Here is a 17,373-nt window from a genome sequence, read left to right as displayed (position 1 = left end):
ATGGAAGAAATGTATTAAAATGGATTTCAAAAGACAGATGAAATGTAAACCTGATATCCTTCCTTTCACCATTAAATAACGTTATAGAAAGTTAAATAATGCACAAAACATACAGTGATCAGCCAAATGCTGTCTAACCCTATCAAACACAGGTCAATGCCATCATAGCAGCCGTCTGAAATTTCCTCCACTGGAGCTGCCGAATGCTTTGGAAGTACAGAAAGCCTAGAATTGAGACAGAATTACACTAGCATTGTGTAAATAATCAAACTGTGACCTGTGGGGTTAAAACCTATAATTGGAGTGATACTTCAAAGAGATGACTACTTTTTCAGTGCTATTTTGTTCAGCCAGATAGGAAGATGGCTTGTTGGGATTTTATTGGCCAGCAACGCTACTGCAAAACTGATATTTTCAACAGCTGCTGGTGCATTTGTGCTCTGAAAAATTAGAGGCTAAATTGAAGCATTAAAGAACATCAAAGGACCAATTTAATGCAAAAAAACAAGTACTCCAACTGGATCTATTTTACTGCGAATTAATAATGCAGATTTATACAAAATGTGATGCACTGAGTGCTTTGTTTTTATAGGGACTTCAAAACCAGTTTTTCCCCATCACAAAACATTAGATTTATTTATCTGATTGGGGGTTTTTCCAATATTTTTCTTTTGGTCCAAAAACCTGCTAATTACTGGGAAAATTACAAGTTTGTGTTAACTTGGAATTCTAAACTCTAAAGTATACCATATTATACTGTCTCACTCTCAGTCCCACACACACACAGAGATTACTGTATTGCTATATCCGCACATTACATCAGACCTATTACACAATTAAGTAAGATTATTTAGGCACATAGGCCTTTTTATTAAGTCTCATTTCTAATACCACCATTGTTGAGTTGTTAGCACTGAAAAACACTGGGGTTTATCATAAAGTTCAGTAGATGGCACACGATATCTCCTCTTTTACCAGAACTTCTCTTTTATTAGAGACAGGAGATATTTAAAGTGTCAAAATTAATTGCAGGAAACTTCACATCACAACATTTGGTTGTTTGTTCCCATCTAAGTAACAATTGAGTTGCCCTGTGTAGCTGTTTTATGCTATTTTTACATTTCATCTGCCCTTCCTCCTAAAAAGAAAACCTAATCAAAGTGTATATATACATACCACACGGGTAACATCTTATCTCCCTTTTATTTTTGCAGATCAACTATTTATTACACATGTATTTTTAGCAACTACAACCTGGTTTGCAATGTGTTTCAGATGGAGTGTATTACAAAAACTTTGCAGGAATTGGTAGATGATATTTTAGCTACGAGATGGTTGAGGGGGAGGAAAACCACTCTGCTCAGACCTTAAACAGATGTTCAGAAACAGGGGTACGAGCTTGTCCCCAGGAACTCCACTGGATGTTTGCCACTGCCGTTAGCAAAAACTGCTTTTGAAAAACATGAAGTCATTAAAAAATATAGCTAATAATCCCAAAATAAACAGCACAGGAAGGGATGAATGGAAGGGTTCTTGCTGTTCTGGTTCATTTTGCTGATGATGGGTGCACCTAGGTCAGATTGGGGGGAGGTGGAGAGTTTACTAGTAGAAAAAAAATGCAACTATTGAAGCACTACTGCTGCATTTAGATGCTTCTAAATAGTCATGTTTTAGGCTTCAAATTTGATTGTTTCTTTTGCAGAGTAGTGAGTCATTTTCCAGAGCATGTTATAGACAAGAATTTTATCTTCTAATTTAGTGATGACAGCCAATTTATATATTTATGTATTTTTATTTTATATATATATATGTATGTATATGTATGTGTGTGTGTGTGTATATATATGTGTGTATATATATATATATATATATATATACAATTTTGCATGTTGATGATTCATTGCTCATTTTTCTCCACCAGGTTTTATTTTGTATCCAGCACTTAAGTTGCAGTTGCCCTTTTTTCTTTATTTTAGAATGGTCAAATATGTTTTGTATCCAAATAGTACCTTAGCAGAAACAAATGTTTTGTTCTAACATTAGGAACTTCATCATACGAGAAAATTAATCTGGTTGTCTACCTTTGCCAGTAAAAGCACAAATATGAGTCTCCTATACAGCCAGGATTACCTGCTTTGATATTTGCATGGCTCATCCACCAAACTGGGAAACAGACCAAATGTCTAAATGCTGATGTCAGTAGAATCCCCGGGTTAAATATTGTAAATTTATTTCTATTATGTATTACAAAAGACACCCTTCCTCATTAATTTTACTGAAGTCTCCAGATGGGAAACAAAATATTAATTTTGTTCAGCCTTAGGCATTGTTGACTGTTAAGGTACTCACTAAATCACTGATCTTATACACATTAATATTAGATTTCTGCTATAAAAATTTAAGACCCATGGGTATAAGGTTCAGTTTGTCATAAGTATAATTAATTGTTTTCAGAAATGATTAATTTGTCAAAATGGCAAACATATATATTGGGTAGGCAAGACTCCTGAGCAAGTTAACCTACCTTAAAGTCATGGTAATACTCATGGAATTATGCAAATTAATTGAGTCTTTCAATGTTGCATAAAATGCTACTACTAGTACAATGCATGGAACATTAGGCTGTTCATCCAACAAAAAAGTTGCATTTTAAAGGCAGGCATCTTTACAAGAGAGTCCTTATGGCAGAAGGCCCTTAGAAGTACAATTTTTTTTCCTGCAAAGCAAGAGACTTTCAACCGTTACACAGAAGTTGTATTTTTTTATTACAATTTTTAAAGCAACCCTCAAGAGAAGAAAAAACAGTAAAATTCTGGTGACCTGAGACAAAGCAACCTATGAGATTTGCACTCTGTGCTGATGCTAGGGGGAAATGGTATATGTCCTAGTAATAAGAGTTTCACTAGTAAAACCTCATTTACAAGCCTGGGAACTCGTGATACACTACATTAAAATCTAAAAAGATTAACTTAATTATGCAAATTAAATTTACTGTTTATCTTCTAAATAGTAAAAGTCCTTGTCAACACTGGAATAGCCGTATTACTCTAAGTGCTTTTCTTTCCCTCTAGAGTGAGCCACATGTATATTTGAAACTCCAGTGTAGTTAATTATTATCTATAAAGTCCATTCAAACATAGATTTATGCTCCTCACTGGGCAAAACATTTATTTGGATGCCCACTAGCAGTGTCTGGTTATCAATGAACTCAATTTGTTAGCACAGCAAATAAAAATATCCATGTTAAATATGATTCTTTTTAATATCCCTAGACATTAAAGACTAAGCATTCCTAATGAAATATTCCCTACCAAATCACTTGGAATTTTCTGAAGATTCACCCTGCTAACTCTTCTTCTTCACTCCCAAAATCAGTATTTCTGAAATAAGAGATATTAAAAATATTCAAAGAGGTAGTTCAGGGGTGAAGAAAAGCTTCTCTCATGGCTAAAAGTCTCTCCTCTAAATCCCATGGAGCCCCACAGTGCTGATTCTGATTTTCACCCATTTTATTCAAATGCCACCAACTGACTTTGTGGTTGTTCCTATTTTACATTGCTGTAAATACAATCAGGATTACAATGTACACCCAAACACAGGTAGGCTGTGAGAGCTCCATCTATTCTGGCACACTACAGAATAATGCAGGGCCATTAGACAAATGCACTACTGAATCAATTATTCTGGTTTGAGGCAAGAACTTCTGGCCTTGGACTAATAGACAAATATTAATTTCAATCTCTCCAGTGTCAACAGTCTTGCTATTAACATATATATCAAAGACACTGTTATTATGACAAACATAATAGCCTTCCTTTTCCACATCTAATCACATTTTAAATAGTTGTTTTTTTAACTTCAAACTGGACTTTGTATTTGGTAATTTATTATATTAAATGCAGATATTCTTTGCTGGTTTTTTATTGATAGTCTGTAGAACAATTATAAATACCTGACATTCAAAGGAATTATGCAACTTTACCCTAATAGTTTTCATTTCTTACATATTCAATTAAGAGTTGATAGTCAGGAATGTTATGTTCTGTCCCATAAATTCAGATCAAATATTTTTCTTTTTTTTCTCAAAAGGCCAAACAAACTAAAGAACTCAAACAAAAAAGCTCCAACTCTGTTAGCTTCCCTTTATAAATAGTCTTAGAGCATGTAAAATTTAGAAATTTCAATCCAGAAAGAAATCAAGCTCTTAAACCCACTGCATGCACAGCCCTCATGTCAGGCTGGAGCAGTGGGATCCACTGTGCCTGGGTGCTCTCCTGTCACACCCAGCACCTCCAGCAGCACTTGCTCTACGTGGGGAGAACACAGAATATTCCAATTCCCAGCCCAGGTTTCAGCATGGACTGTGTGGGATTCAGAGAACCATGATGCCAGAGCTGCTGTCTGGAGGAGGAAAAATGGAGCAAAAGGGTTGAGGTCGTAGCCCTGGGTGGGAGAACCTGCAGCAGAAATGCAGAGAGGAGTAGCAAGTCCAGCCCTGGATGGTCAGTGTGGTACCCAGTGAAGCCATTTGGAGATTCTCTATTTAGACTATGGCTGGGTGTTAGAGTTCACCAGCACATGCCAGCGAACATGCAGCAGGAACTGATGGCAGCAGCCACCTACCCCTGCACCTTGATTTAAAAAACTAACTGTGGCAGAGCTAAGACAGTGTAGCCCAGAGTCAACATTTGCTCAACTGATAATGGTCACTGCCCAACCCTGAAAAACTTAGGGCAACTTTATAGCTGGGACATGGCCAAGGGAACACATTAATCCCTCTATCCACTGAGCACTACTGACACCATGCTGAGCTGTCCAGGCACACGTGCATTAGACTCTTCAGCTGCATTTCCCACCACACCTGGTGCAGAAGACAAATAAGCCTCCATGACAGCCCAGTGCCTCCCTGTTTCCAAAGGCTGCCTACAAGCAATCCCACGGTTCCACAAAAACTGATTTCCACAGGAATTAGCAGTGCTATGCCCTAACCATCTCCCTTGAGATGAGCCACTCTTGGCCCCACTGAGGGGAGGATGGGGTCATTGGTTGTTTGAGGTGCCCACCCAGGAAGGTGACCTGATAGCCAAACTAATGTGGAACTTGCTGCACCCTCTGATGCCATGTTAATTCAATGGCTGACTTGGGAAATAGTTATTTACCAATGACCTTGGCACAACGTCTCTCTGAGTAATTTTCCATGTTATTATTACAGTCAGTTTACTGGGAATTTCCTTCAGCTGTGACCACAGAGCTACAGAACATCCAGAGATAGATAGCAATCCTGTCCTGTTTCCATGCAAGGTCCTGGAGCAACAGAAGTCATGTTCCACTGCACAATGGGATGTGGATGGGGTCACACACAGAGGGCAGGCCCCGCGTGATTTGAAACATTTCTGTCTGCATCCTGAACAGCAACAAATGAGAGACACTGGGAAAGGGCAACAGGATGGACATTATATTCGTGTCAGATCACCTCGCTGTAGGATAAGTCTACATCTTCTTTCCACATGAGAAGACAGATATTCTCTCCCTTTAAGGGTCTTTCTACCTTCCCTGTAATTGGACTGGGTTCTAGCCCAGCATCTTAAGGTCCGAGGCTTGCTCTCATTTACATGAACGGAAGAAGGAACTGGGTTTCCAGGCAGCATGTGTTTCTAATAAAATGTGTATTATTATTTCCTTAATTGACCACAGTGTCTTAGAAGAGGTCCCATATCTGTATACGAATTAAGTATTTAGATACTCTGTTTGAAATCTCTTTTCTCAGTGACCCATCATGTAACTATTGTGTGCATTTTGGCAGGCTACCATGTTGCACATGTGCAGCAAATACGGCTAGTAACAAATCATTGTGATGTCCCAAAAAGCATATGTTAAACTTGCCCCATAGTCAGTGCTCAAAATACAACATTTTGCTCATTTTACATGTCTTTTTTTGGTCTGAATACAAAGAGCAATCAGATCTCATTGGGGAGTTAATCACTTGTGAACATAGAGCAATGAAATTATCTAACACAAAGGGCCCTTTTTTTCAACCTTAAAATCACTGGTGAACCTTTACACATTTATTCACTGTTGAAAATGATTTTGTAATTATTTTGAAAGAGTCATTTTGGGAGGTATGTGAAATTACTTCAACACAAATACTCATATGAGAAAGCACTCAATGTAAAGATGATGTAATTGGACTCACAGCATTTTTTACATTCAGTTTCTGTAAAGCCAGTCACTACCAATGACTTAGTTGTTATTACTTACAGGTTACGTCCTGCATTTCATAACAGACATTTTTCACAGCTAAGTCCATAGGGTGAGCTACTGCAAACAAAAATACTCAATGGTCAGGAGTGTCTTCAGTAACAAAGATGTGCTGTGGTCAGAGTTTATGTCCTCACTTGTCCAAAATTAATTTACAACACAAATCCCAAGTCTGCATCCAAGTTTGGCTTGTGCCAATCAACCATTCTAGTTTATGTCTGCAATTCATTTTTACAGGCTCCCATTCAGACACACATATTTCAGACACATATTTTTCTTACATCTCAAAAAGGGGGATGGGCACGTGTAAAATCAGCTTTTACAAAAAGATATCCATAAACATGTGTTCCAGAGATGACATTTTCTTGTTACTGCAGGGCTATAAATCATTGCCTCTTCCTATGCGATATGAGTGTAAAATATTTACTTCATATTACTATACATTTACTGCAGGTTGATTGCAACCTGGAATTCAAAGGATACTAAAGACTTTATAGAATATCCTAATATTAATAAAATTTATCAATATTTGAAGACCTCAATGTTCTATCTCTTCAGTTTGTGAATGATCAGCATGGGCAAGCTGATCAGAAAATAAAGATAATAAAGACAATGCAGGATTAGTGGTATGCTGCAGAAAGAGAACCTTTCTGGTGCCACATGCTGAGATGATGCTAACATTATGGTAAGAAAGCATTCTCTTTGATTGCTCTAACACCACTATATTTCTGAAATGGTTGCTTTTGTTACCATCAAAATCAGAGGAGGTAACTTAAGACTTCATTTGTTCCGTAACCTACAATAAGGACTTCTCAACATCATAAATACTGCAAGTTTTTTTGTTACTATTCCATTGTGAATCTGACACAATTTTACTGCTTTCTCAGAGTTTGAGTTTGGATTGACTTAATGCACTAATGTAAATAATTTTTATACCAGCAAAATAAAAAGACTAAATAAAAAGGTATCCTGCATATGTCACCACTTTATATGTTTTATTCCCTTTTGAAAGTTTTTCACCTTTTTTGTGTGTGATTTTGACATAAATTTGCAATTGACATAAAATTAAAATGTTTTCTTTGATTTAGATAATTTAAATGTAAACTATTAAGTATGTTACAAATGAAAATTGATGTCAAAGTGTTTTATCTTAAATGTATCTACCCTAAGGATCATTGTCCAAAGTTATCTCAGCTTCTCAAAAAAACACTCACTGCTTGACCTTGAAACTTTCTCATGCAATAGGTTTAAAAAGAAAATTTGTCCAGTAAATTATATTGCTTTTTTAGGGAAGAAAAATAATTACACAAAACCAGTTCTTACTATGTAGAGAACAAGACCAAATCCTTAGATGATCTGGGTAATGGAAGCATTATTCTTTAACATTTAAAACACTAACATGCTACCCAGAATTAAAAATTAAAGATCCAGAAATAGACATTTTACTGTATGAATAAAATCTGTTGGAAACTGGAGTGTCAATTCCATTCTGCAAGAGTTGTCATTTATTTTGTTTGGCCAAAATTTGTGTCTGCCATAAGAATGCGTCAGACACCAAGGAAAGCACTTTTTTTTCTCTCTTTTCAAGTAGCCATCAGCAATCTTCAAACAAATATAAAATTAACAATATAGGATTTGGCTACACATTATTGAGTTTTAGCAGACATGTTAGGGAAAGAAAGGGTTTGTGATATTTTTCCCTTCACCACCAGCATCAGCGTCATTATGGCTATTTTAAAAAGTTGCTGCGCTGCAGTTACTGTGGCACATGGGACTGAAATTTCCATTACAATGCTCCAAGCCTGCCTCAGGTCCTGGAGACTGTGGGTATTATTTTTTTAAATGTTAATTTTTATTTTATTTTTACTTTATATGTAGAAATCTGACAGCACTTAAATTTTAATCATTCAGGAGCTTAATCCAGGATTTCTTTCAAAGCTTAAAATTCCCTGTAAAGCCAAATTCCTTGATGTGCAAGAAATGCAGAATCAAACCCTAGGTAGCTGGATCCAAGCTTTGTTTTATCAGCCAAGAAACAAAGTTCCCCTGATTTGAAGTACTGCACATAACATTGCTAAGATAAGGATTTAGGCTCCTAAGCCAGGCCCTGATCCTTTAATGAGCTGTGGGGAGGCTCACACACAGCCACACTGCTGGAGTCACACTGACTCCACTTGCAGGAAACTCCAGTTCTGGCCAGGTTTCCCTATTTTCCCTTGACTCCAACAGGAGAGAAAACCATCCTTTACACTGTCAGTTCATTATATTTTAAGACCCCCTAAAAAGCATTAATTCCACACCCTCTGAATTCAGCGGGAACAGGACATTTCTAGAAGTGGGTTATTTTCATTTGATTGATATTATTAATTTAACAGTAAGAATAACTAAAGAGTACAGAATGAGAGACTTTTTAATTAGTTTTTCTTTTGTAACAGAGACATCAAAATAGCTCCAAAATGGCTCATCATCAGATCATGATGTATTCACCTGCAAATGTTCAATATTGTTCTACTGATCACCACAGATGCACCACTAAACAATTCCTCTAAATAGTAAGATATTTTGGGATTCTACTTTCTCTACCATTTTTGCAACATTTATCTGTCCTCACTACAAATTGTTTTCACCAAAACATTTTCACTGAAATCAGTACTCTTTAAAATTGGATTTATTTCAAGAAAACATAGTTTAGGTGGAAAAATATATCAATGAAAGTCTGTAATGTTATTTCAAAGATCCCCCATTCACTTTAGCAACTCAAAAAGAATTTAATCACTTTTTTAACAAAATTATTTCCAATACTGTAGTATAAGAAATCTAAAATCACTGAATTATTTATTTCTGTTTTTACATGTCTTTTCTGCGGTGTCAACAACACACCTCAAAAATAAGATACATCACACTGAGATTTACCCTGTAAAATATTTACATGAAATATTACACATTTTAAAGTTTGTGCAACCATTCTGCATTCATCACAATGTAAACCAATCAAAAAATACAAAAATGCTATTGATGTACCAAGATATTAATTTGAAAATAAATAATACCTTGTTATTTTACATAAACATGATAAAATTGTGATAAAGTATTGTCAAGAAATAAAATTATATTATGAAGTCTTCTGTAATTTAATATTTTGACAGCCCTACTCTCTACTTTTTTCTCTAAAAGAAAACAGTGTTTATTATAGAACAGTAGTATTGTACATAGCAGATAGCAGAAATTATTTACGAGCAGATCATTTTATAGATCCCCCATTGTTCTGGCAATACAATGTGATGATCTTCAATACTTCATTTCATGAATTCATCACTTTATGGAAACCCATTTTGCTACAAACAAAACATCTACCCACTGTGGAGTGCTTAATTTTGACAACTTTCCCAATCTAATATATGGAAACATTGGCAAGAAAATATCCTTCACCTTTAAAATTGCTCATAAAGGCATAGAAATTAAATTGGTGCTTACTTTCAGTTTGTGGAGCAACAAATCCCAGGCTGAGCCTGTTTGCATGTGGCCAACAGCCAGCATCATCCCTCCAGAGCTCAGGGCTCTCCACATGCAGTTATGTGTCAGCCAAGGTACAGGAGGACCTCTGGCACCAGCACCAACACCAGCCAGAGGACACCAAGACACGGCACTGGGGTGGGGAACAAAGCTATGGAAGATCGCTCATGAGCTAGCCAGGAATACCTTTGGAATTTCAGCAAGAGCTGCCTGGGAGATGGTCCTCTCTTAGAGAGCACAGGGATGTGTTTGCTTTCCAAAGAGAAAAAACTGTGTAAGTGGGATGGGCTCCTGAACCCAAAGACTTCCCCTTCTTCCCCCATATCGGACACATCCAGACAGAATCAAACCATGTCTGACAGCCTACAACAGCACCTGAGTTCACCCCATTCATCCCACTTTGGGGAGGGAAGGGGATAGCCATGTTACACGTGTAGTAATAATTGGCAAATACTGAGCCTTTGGAATGACCTTGGCAGGACTTGGTTTTGCTCACAGCCAGTCTGTGTCACCAGCCTATTTTCAAGGTATTTCATTACCCCTGCCAGCTCTGAGTCTAGTGATTCTTAGCTATAGGCCATTAGCCTGAGTGCTACCAAATCTACTGCACAGATAAATACCAGGGATTAATTTAGAAGGTCAGATTGTGGAAGGAGCAAGCCCCACACGCTTTTCTTAGTCCTACTGCATTTGCTTTGGGGAGGCATGGCTTATTAACACTCTGGCTAATAAAGCACATTTATACCTTTGAAGAGATTAAAACAAGACCTGTTTGGAGAGATTTGGGTAGAAGTTCTCACTGCTTTATAAATGCAGGCCAGCACACTGTAAGCAGGTCACACCATGTCCCCTTGAAGAGCTGCAGGCCTGAGCGCCACATGAAACACCTCATCACCACTTCCAGTCAAAATCAAACTCACCCCAACAGCAACAGAACAGTGTTCTGCCATCCTGAGGCACGGGAATGACACACAGTGACTGCACAGAGAACAAACAGCAAAGCCTCAGGTAGCTGGATTCTGACCCACTCACAGGGATTTTTTCCCTGACTGATGCCGGAAAATTGCACGCCAATTTAGAAGGACAAGAGGAGCCTGGCAAGGCTGGACACCTGCACTGCAGCATTTGGGCGTGTGCCCACAGCCCCCAGCAGGGTGCCAGGCTGCAGCAGGGCTGGGGAGAGCAGCGGGGAGCTGACCCTCTCAGTCTCCCTCAGCCCAGTCAGGAATGCACGGCGAGAAAGGGAGGCCTGATCTGTCCTTGCTCCTTCCGTCACGCGAGAGGGTGTGCCAGGCCAGGCACTCACAGCTGCCATGTCTGAAGAGACAAGGAAACACATCCTTGCTTTTGTTTTGGCTTTACAGGGGAAAAAAGTAGGGAGTAGCTCTAAAACAACATGGCAAAAGAACAACATCCACCACGATCATCTGCACGGCACTGGGCACACTCAGCACCTTGTACAAATAAAACACAGCTTCATTAATCGCTCCCAAGTCACCCAGTTGTGGCGACAGACAGCTCTCCATAAATGCATATGGTATGAACCAGCACTTGCTTTTTTCCCTCAGTTAGTGCCTTATTGCACTGTTTTGGCAACCCAAATGGTCACTCCAAGACTCTTTGGAGCCTTTGTGCAAGCACTGGGCTCGGGCAGCAGAGGAGCGGCAGCGGCGGGCAGCAGCAGCCAGCTGGCCGGCCAGGCGCCTGGACACCTGCCAGGGTGGCTCGCCTCCAGCTCTTCAGCCCCTGGAAGCTTTGTAGCAGGAAGGAGCTGACAGACCATCAGGGAGGATGCATTTTGTCTATTAGGTAACTGAAGCATAATTTGATGGAAGTTAACACACAAAAAAAAACCCCAAAAGAAATTAATAAAAAGAGAACCCTTGCTAAAGTTCACAAGGAGACAGTCATATGGAATCAAGTTCTATGGTTTGAAGTGAGAACTGTGGCACTGTGAGATATATGACATATTGGTGACATTGTCCCTACATCCCATACCAGTTTTGCTTGGTGCAACCTGCCATTTCATTTCCTGAGCTAATGTTCTTTGCAATTTTCCCACATCCTACACCACACACAAGAATATTTTCAATATTCCAAAAACATTTCTGCTTGTAATAGTAAATCAATTAATTATGCAATGGGTTTTCTCCTTTCTTTCAACTTTAGAGATTTCTAATTCAGAGACTGGACTGGTACCAACAGTAAAAGAATTATATGTTTTAACAGGTGTGTCTCGGGGAGAAAGATGGTTGATTTGGTACTGGAAAAACGAGAGATGCAAAGGAGATCTTTGCCTTTCATCAACTAACCCTTCAAAGATCTTAAGTAGGGAAAAGCCTGTTATGATCTTTTAACCGACCTCCAGAGTATTGGAATAAATTTTCATTTAGCAATTACTACACAAAGGCTGCATCACTAAAGGTATAAATACCTACTCTTTGGAAATTCTTCCAGTCTCAGTGTAGAAATGCCAAGTGGTAAAGCATTCACTGTAACTCTGAACACTCTGTTTAAGCTGTGAATAATTTCACTGTCAAACAGAAGCACCTGATTTCTAATCTCAAACTGTCAGATTTCAGTGTCCAACCACTCCATCTCACAGAACACACTGTGCTTCTATGCCCTACTTGCTGCTTAGTTTCAGCATTGGTTGTAAACTCCTCATGGCTCTTTATGATGTATCTGGCATAAAGAGATCAACCTGCTACTACTACTACCACCATCTACTAGGACATTAATCTTTCTAACCAGCACATCCCTTTGGAGCTCACATTCAGGTATTTATCCACCAAAACCTTTAAATTCTCTTCATAGTAATTGTATTCAATTAAAATTTTCCTTCCAGTAACTGTGACTTTTATGTGTTTGCAGATACCACAACTGTGAAAAAAAACCTCTTACCACAAATCTATCACAGACCAACTTATTAGATTGTCACTGAGCTCAAACAGCACCTTTCTGCTCAAGTGTTACAGAGATTGCAGCACTCTCCACTCTTCTGCATGCAGATCTGACTTATTGTTCAGTTCCACCTTGATCTAGACTCACATTTTGAGGGACGTAAAAGTGAACATACATATGTCTGACAAGATGTGAGATTAACTTCTCACACTTTCTTAAGCAGCAATGGAAAAATCCATTTGTTTCTGCTGTAAAGGCCTCTCTCATTCCCATTCCTCACTGACCACAAATGTACATGATTATGTTCCCTAAAATACCATGAAGAAAGGTAGAGAGTTTATCCCAGTGTTGCAATGGCTAGACCTTGAGATTAGATTTCCCTGTGCTTCATTCTCCTAAGGGTATTTAGCAACGGGCTAGCACAGGGTAGATTGGAGGGGAGAAAAACCTTCAATCCATTTCTGTACCTATATCTATCTCTGCCAGAAGATTTAGTGGCTTACATTTAGGAAACACCACACAGTTGGCAATTCAGAGAAAAAAGTGCACATGGAGCTGGAACATCATCACTGTGCCCACCAGCAACACTGGCTGTGAACAAATAGAGGACTCCAGAGACTGCATTGGTTTGAATTTTGCATCAGCTGTCCCCTGACTTGTGGTGGTATTCCTTCTCACAGCCAAGATAAAAGCAGCTGGAGTAGACCTTCCCATGCTCAGTTCTGGGTGGAAGTAAGCACCAAAGTGCTACAGGTGGTTTTTGTCATTACAAACACCCTACTGCTAAAGAAGAAAAAATAACCTATTGAAAAGAAGCAAAACAATATAATAAAAGAAAAAAAATCCAGGAAAAACCTTTCACACTTGCTGCAAAATACAATGCACTGAAAATCCATAGGTATTACTATGGTTACTACTCCAGAGATAACTAAAGCTTCCTTCTCTTACTTTGTGGATTTCTCTGTTGTGCTTTATTCACAAGAAGAGTTCAATAACAAATTATCCTTAATTTACTGCTACTAACAATGTAGGCAATTTTTGGTCCCAAGTCTGCTGCCTTAATATAGGCAAAACACTCAATGAGTCAGACAGAATCCTTGCCTGAGTTAAGAAGGCAGGATTAGGCCCACCTTATTATACAGTTACTTATTACACAATGATAATTAACATGAGGCAGACAAGCTCATTTATTTGGCAACAGCAATGCTAGCTGAAACACACTGTTAAAAAGTGCTGAGCATAAATAATATGAAGAAATGCTTATGCAACAATAAGAAAATGTATGATTGTGTATTCTATCACACAGCTTAAAAACTGCAGGTTAAGCAAATTACCACTGGCACCGCGTATCCATAATTCTGCCGATCACCTAATGAATGATCAGGTATGATCCTTTCAATTCTAGCAGCGTTTCTTTCTAAATACCTCACTATTTAGCAGCCTAAAGGGAGCCAACACATCAGTAGTGCCTTCTATGCACTGTCGAGTCCCAGCTTGAGCACACCAAACTCTGAGGCCTTTTGAAATCTTTAAAGACAATCACACATAAGACAGTTTCTATATTGCAGGGCTGGGTAGCGCTACTGCAGCACAAAACAATATTTCAAGCTTTCTGATATACATGTGTCACCTCTCTGTGACAAATAGCTTGTATTAATTAGGCACTAGACTTGGTGAGATTGCTGTTATTAACTGAGAGAAGATGGGTTGAATTTAATTGTGTGTGACATCAAAGCCAAGTGACTGATATTTCAAGCATCATTTAAAATGTTTGATATTGGAGTCATTGTATTCACATAAAGACTGTCTAAAAATATAAAGGAGAATGATGAGAGAGGAACTGAAATGCATTCATACAATCCATCTTATGAAGTGAATTTGATGTAATTTTCTTGTATTTTTGACCCAGTGTTGACAATATTTATTTATTTAGTTATATAAAATTATTACTTTGAAGAACAGTTTATTTTTCTCAGTACTAATTTTGGAGACAGCTGGGATGGTTTGTATTGGTTCCAGCATCAATGTTCTCAGAAATGTGGACATAAGGGAGGGGGAAACATAAAAGATCAGCTTGCACTGAAATTTGCTTTATAGCCATTAATGAACACTATTTGGAAAATGTTTACTCAAGAAAAGCAGGCTGCACATTATTTAGGCAAACATCCATAACAGCTTGAAGAAAAGAAAGGGGGAAAGGAAACTATGTTTAAAATTGCACATGAAAGAATATATTTAAGGAGTAAGAGCTCGCTATTTTACTATGCACTGTACAAATAGTAACTATCTCACAGTCATCAGGATGCGAGGAACGCTGTTTTAGGGTCAAATGTTTCTCTCATTTAAGATGCTGGCAAAAATCCCCTTCAGTTTGACAAGGCAGAATCATACTTGTGATGTAGCATGATAATGTATATCGCGTTTTGCTAAAAATTGGGTCAATAAACAATTGCCCCAGAGGATACTTGTCTATAATGCTTCTGCATTGTACCATTTCCTTTTAGTTCTTTCCTTAAAAATATATAAAATAAACCACTTGCTCATTCCATGCTTGCCATAAAGCACACAAAACAATCCAACTGAAATCAGCTTAATTAAACCGCAACACATTGCAAGCAAACATGTATCCCCTAGGTATTCCCAAGCAGGCGAATCTGAAGTGCACAACAAGCAAAAGTAAATATTGACAATTCCACAAACCAGAAAGACAATGTTCCAGTCAGAAGAACCTCCCCATTGCTCGTGGTGCCCTAGACCCACATCCTATGGAGCAAGGAGGGACTGTCAGGCTCACCGGAGGTGCCTTCCCCTTCCTGCAGCCCAAGGAGGGCAAAATATAAAATCCAATATGTACAATATACATAAATCAAATACTTTCATATAACACGTGCATGTATATATGTGTGTGGATTTTTACGTGTCTGTAAATATGTGTATGTTGTTTTATATCAGAATTAGTGCTGCCATAGTCACTAACACAACCAAGTATATACAAGTGACATAACCTCATCCCAGTGGTATTCAGTTCTCAGAGGAATGTATTCTAAAATGATCAGACAAAATGTTTAATCACTTGCTTAATTGTAAGAACTGATTTTGATGGAAAAACTGATGTGCATAAAGCCAAAAGATACATAAATACCTCAGCAGCTGTATAGGTAGAAAACCCAATAGCTGATAGAGAATTCATGGATAAACTCCAGTTTATGTGAGAGCTATTCTCCCTCATTTCTTCACAGTAGTGGATCAAAATCTTTTTTGAAATTATCCAAATTCTCTTGTCCTCAGTGATAATACAAAGGTGCACATTTTTCTAACTCTGTAGGTTTTAACTACAGAGGGTTTAACTAGCCTTCTGCTAAGAAAAGTTTTAAATTATTTCATTGAAAAGCAAGGAAAAAAACTTAGTGTGTCTGGCAGGATTCTTTGGCAGTTGCAATATCAATTTTAGCATAATTGATAAAGTAATTTATATAACAAAACAGATTTTTTCTATATATGAATAGGTCGCAGAAGTAGCTCTAGATTCCCTGCAATTCATTTGTTATTAGGAGCTATTTAGGGAATAATTACAACAACCTCTCACAGCTCTGTCCTTCATCTGACAGGCAATTGCTGAATTTTTTTTTTTTAAATCCATCAAGTATGTTCTGAATTTTGATAAATTTGAAAAGCTCTCTGACCCAGGTTGCAGTACCACACTTGTAAATTAGAAATTATTCCCCATATGTATATATTTTAAGGTATTTAAAATGCCTTGTTTCCATAACTGTTCCTCCCAGAAAGCTCATCTGCCCTAAAAGAATATTCAAGGGAAGCAAATATTTAGGAGTGGGACTGCAATCAAAGCAAAAAATGCAAACAGATATCTGAGGAGGTTGTGTTGTTCCTTCTACCCAGCTTGCACTGAAAGCTTTATATTTTGAAATTAAATAATTAAATAAAAGAAAGAGCTCTTCCTTTGATTTGCAGTAAAATGTACTTTAAACTAAACTCATGCTTAAATTCTGTAGCCCCTGAAATCAGTCATTCTTCCTGACTAATGCTTTCTGCTGCATTGGTTATGGGATAAAAATGTCAAAGGGAAAAGTTAACAATTATAACCCTGTGCCCAAATATGTACATGTATTTAAATGTAGCTCAGAGACATTATTTGGGTTTGTAATCAAGAATTTTCATAATACCCCCATCAGTCTATTAATAGCCTTCATTTGTCTTCAGAAAAATGGTGAAAACCTTAAGACAAGATTTTGAAAGGGGTGATGCTACTTCTCCTTTGAAGTATAAAAATGTGTAAGTAACAATTATGCCTCTGACACAAAAGTTTCTTTTGTTTAACATTAGCCAAATTTATTTGGTCTTTAAACTTAGCTAGTTTATTCTTGTCTGGAACATGACCTTTTTAGAACTGCTTTTTGAGCATCACTGCAGTGACTGAAATACCAGTAAGTGTGTTTTGGACGGCTTCCAGTCAGCTCATCCACCTGTGTGTTGCGAGAGCCTGAGCCTGCTGCACTGCTGCTACACAACAATGCCCCAGGCATTCTTTTTCTCTCCTCACACGTGACTTTCAATTTTTGCAACCATTTGTAGTTCACTGGCAGATTTATTGACCAGGAAAGTTCATGCCTCCTCTGTGCTGCCCAAATAGGCTGTGTTTTGTTTTGTTTTTGGCTGGACTTCTACCTGACCTCCAAT

The 17,373-nt window shown here is 37.9% G+C and overlaps 1 long non-coding RNA gene across 1 annotated transcript in view; it reads right to left on the bottom strand.

Moving 5' to 3' along the window:
• LOC135278407 (uncharacterized) overlaps positions 1-5,276 on the bottom strand; it is a 6,805-nt gene extending 1,529 nt beyond the window's left edge. The window contains exons 1-2 of the long non-coding RNA XR_010345920.1: positions 5,160-5,276; positions 3,312-3,380 (exon numbers count right to left, since the gene is read on the bottom strand). This is a non-coding gene — a long non-coding RNA (uncharacterized LOC135278407). The remainder of the gene's footprint in view (positions 1-3,311; positions 3,381-5,159) is intronic.
• Positions 5,277-17,373: the final 12,097 nt, after the last annotated feature.

This window comes from Passer domesticus, chromosome 11 (assembly GCF_036417665.1).
Source record: "Passer domesticus isolate bPasDom1 chromosome 11, bPasDom1.hap1, whole genome shotgun sequence".
In the NCBI taxonomy this organism is placed as follows: Eukaryota; Metazoa; Chordata; class Aves; order Passeriformes; family Passeridae; genus Passer; species Passer domesticus.
This window is presented reverse-complemented; position numbering and strand designations above follow the sequence as displayed.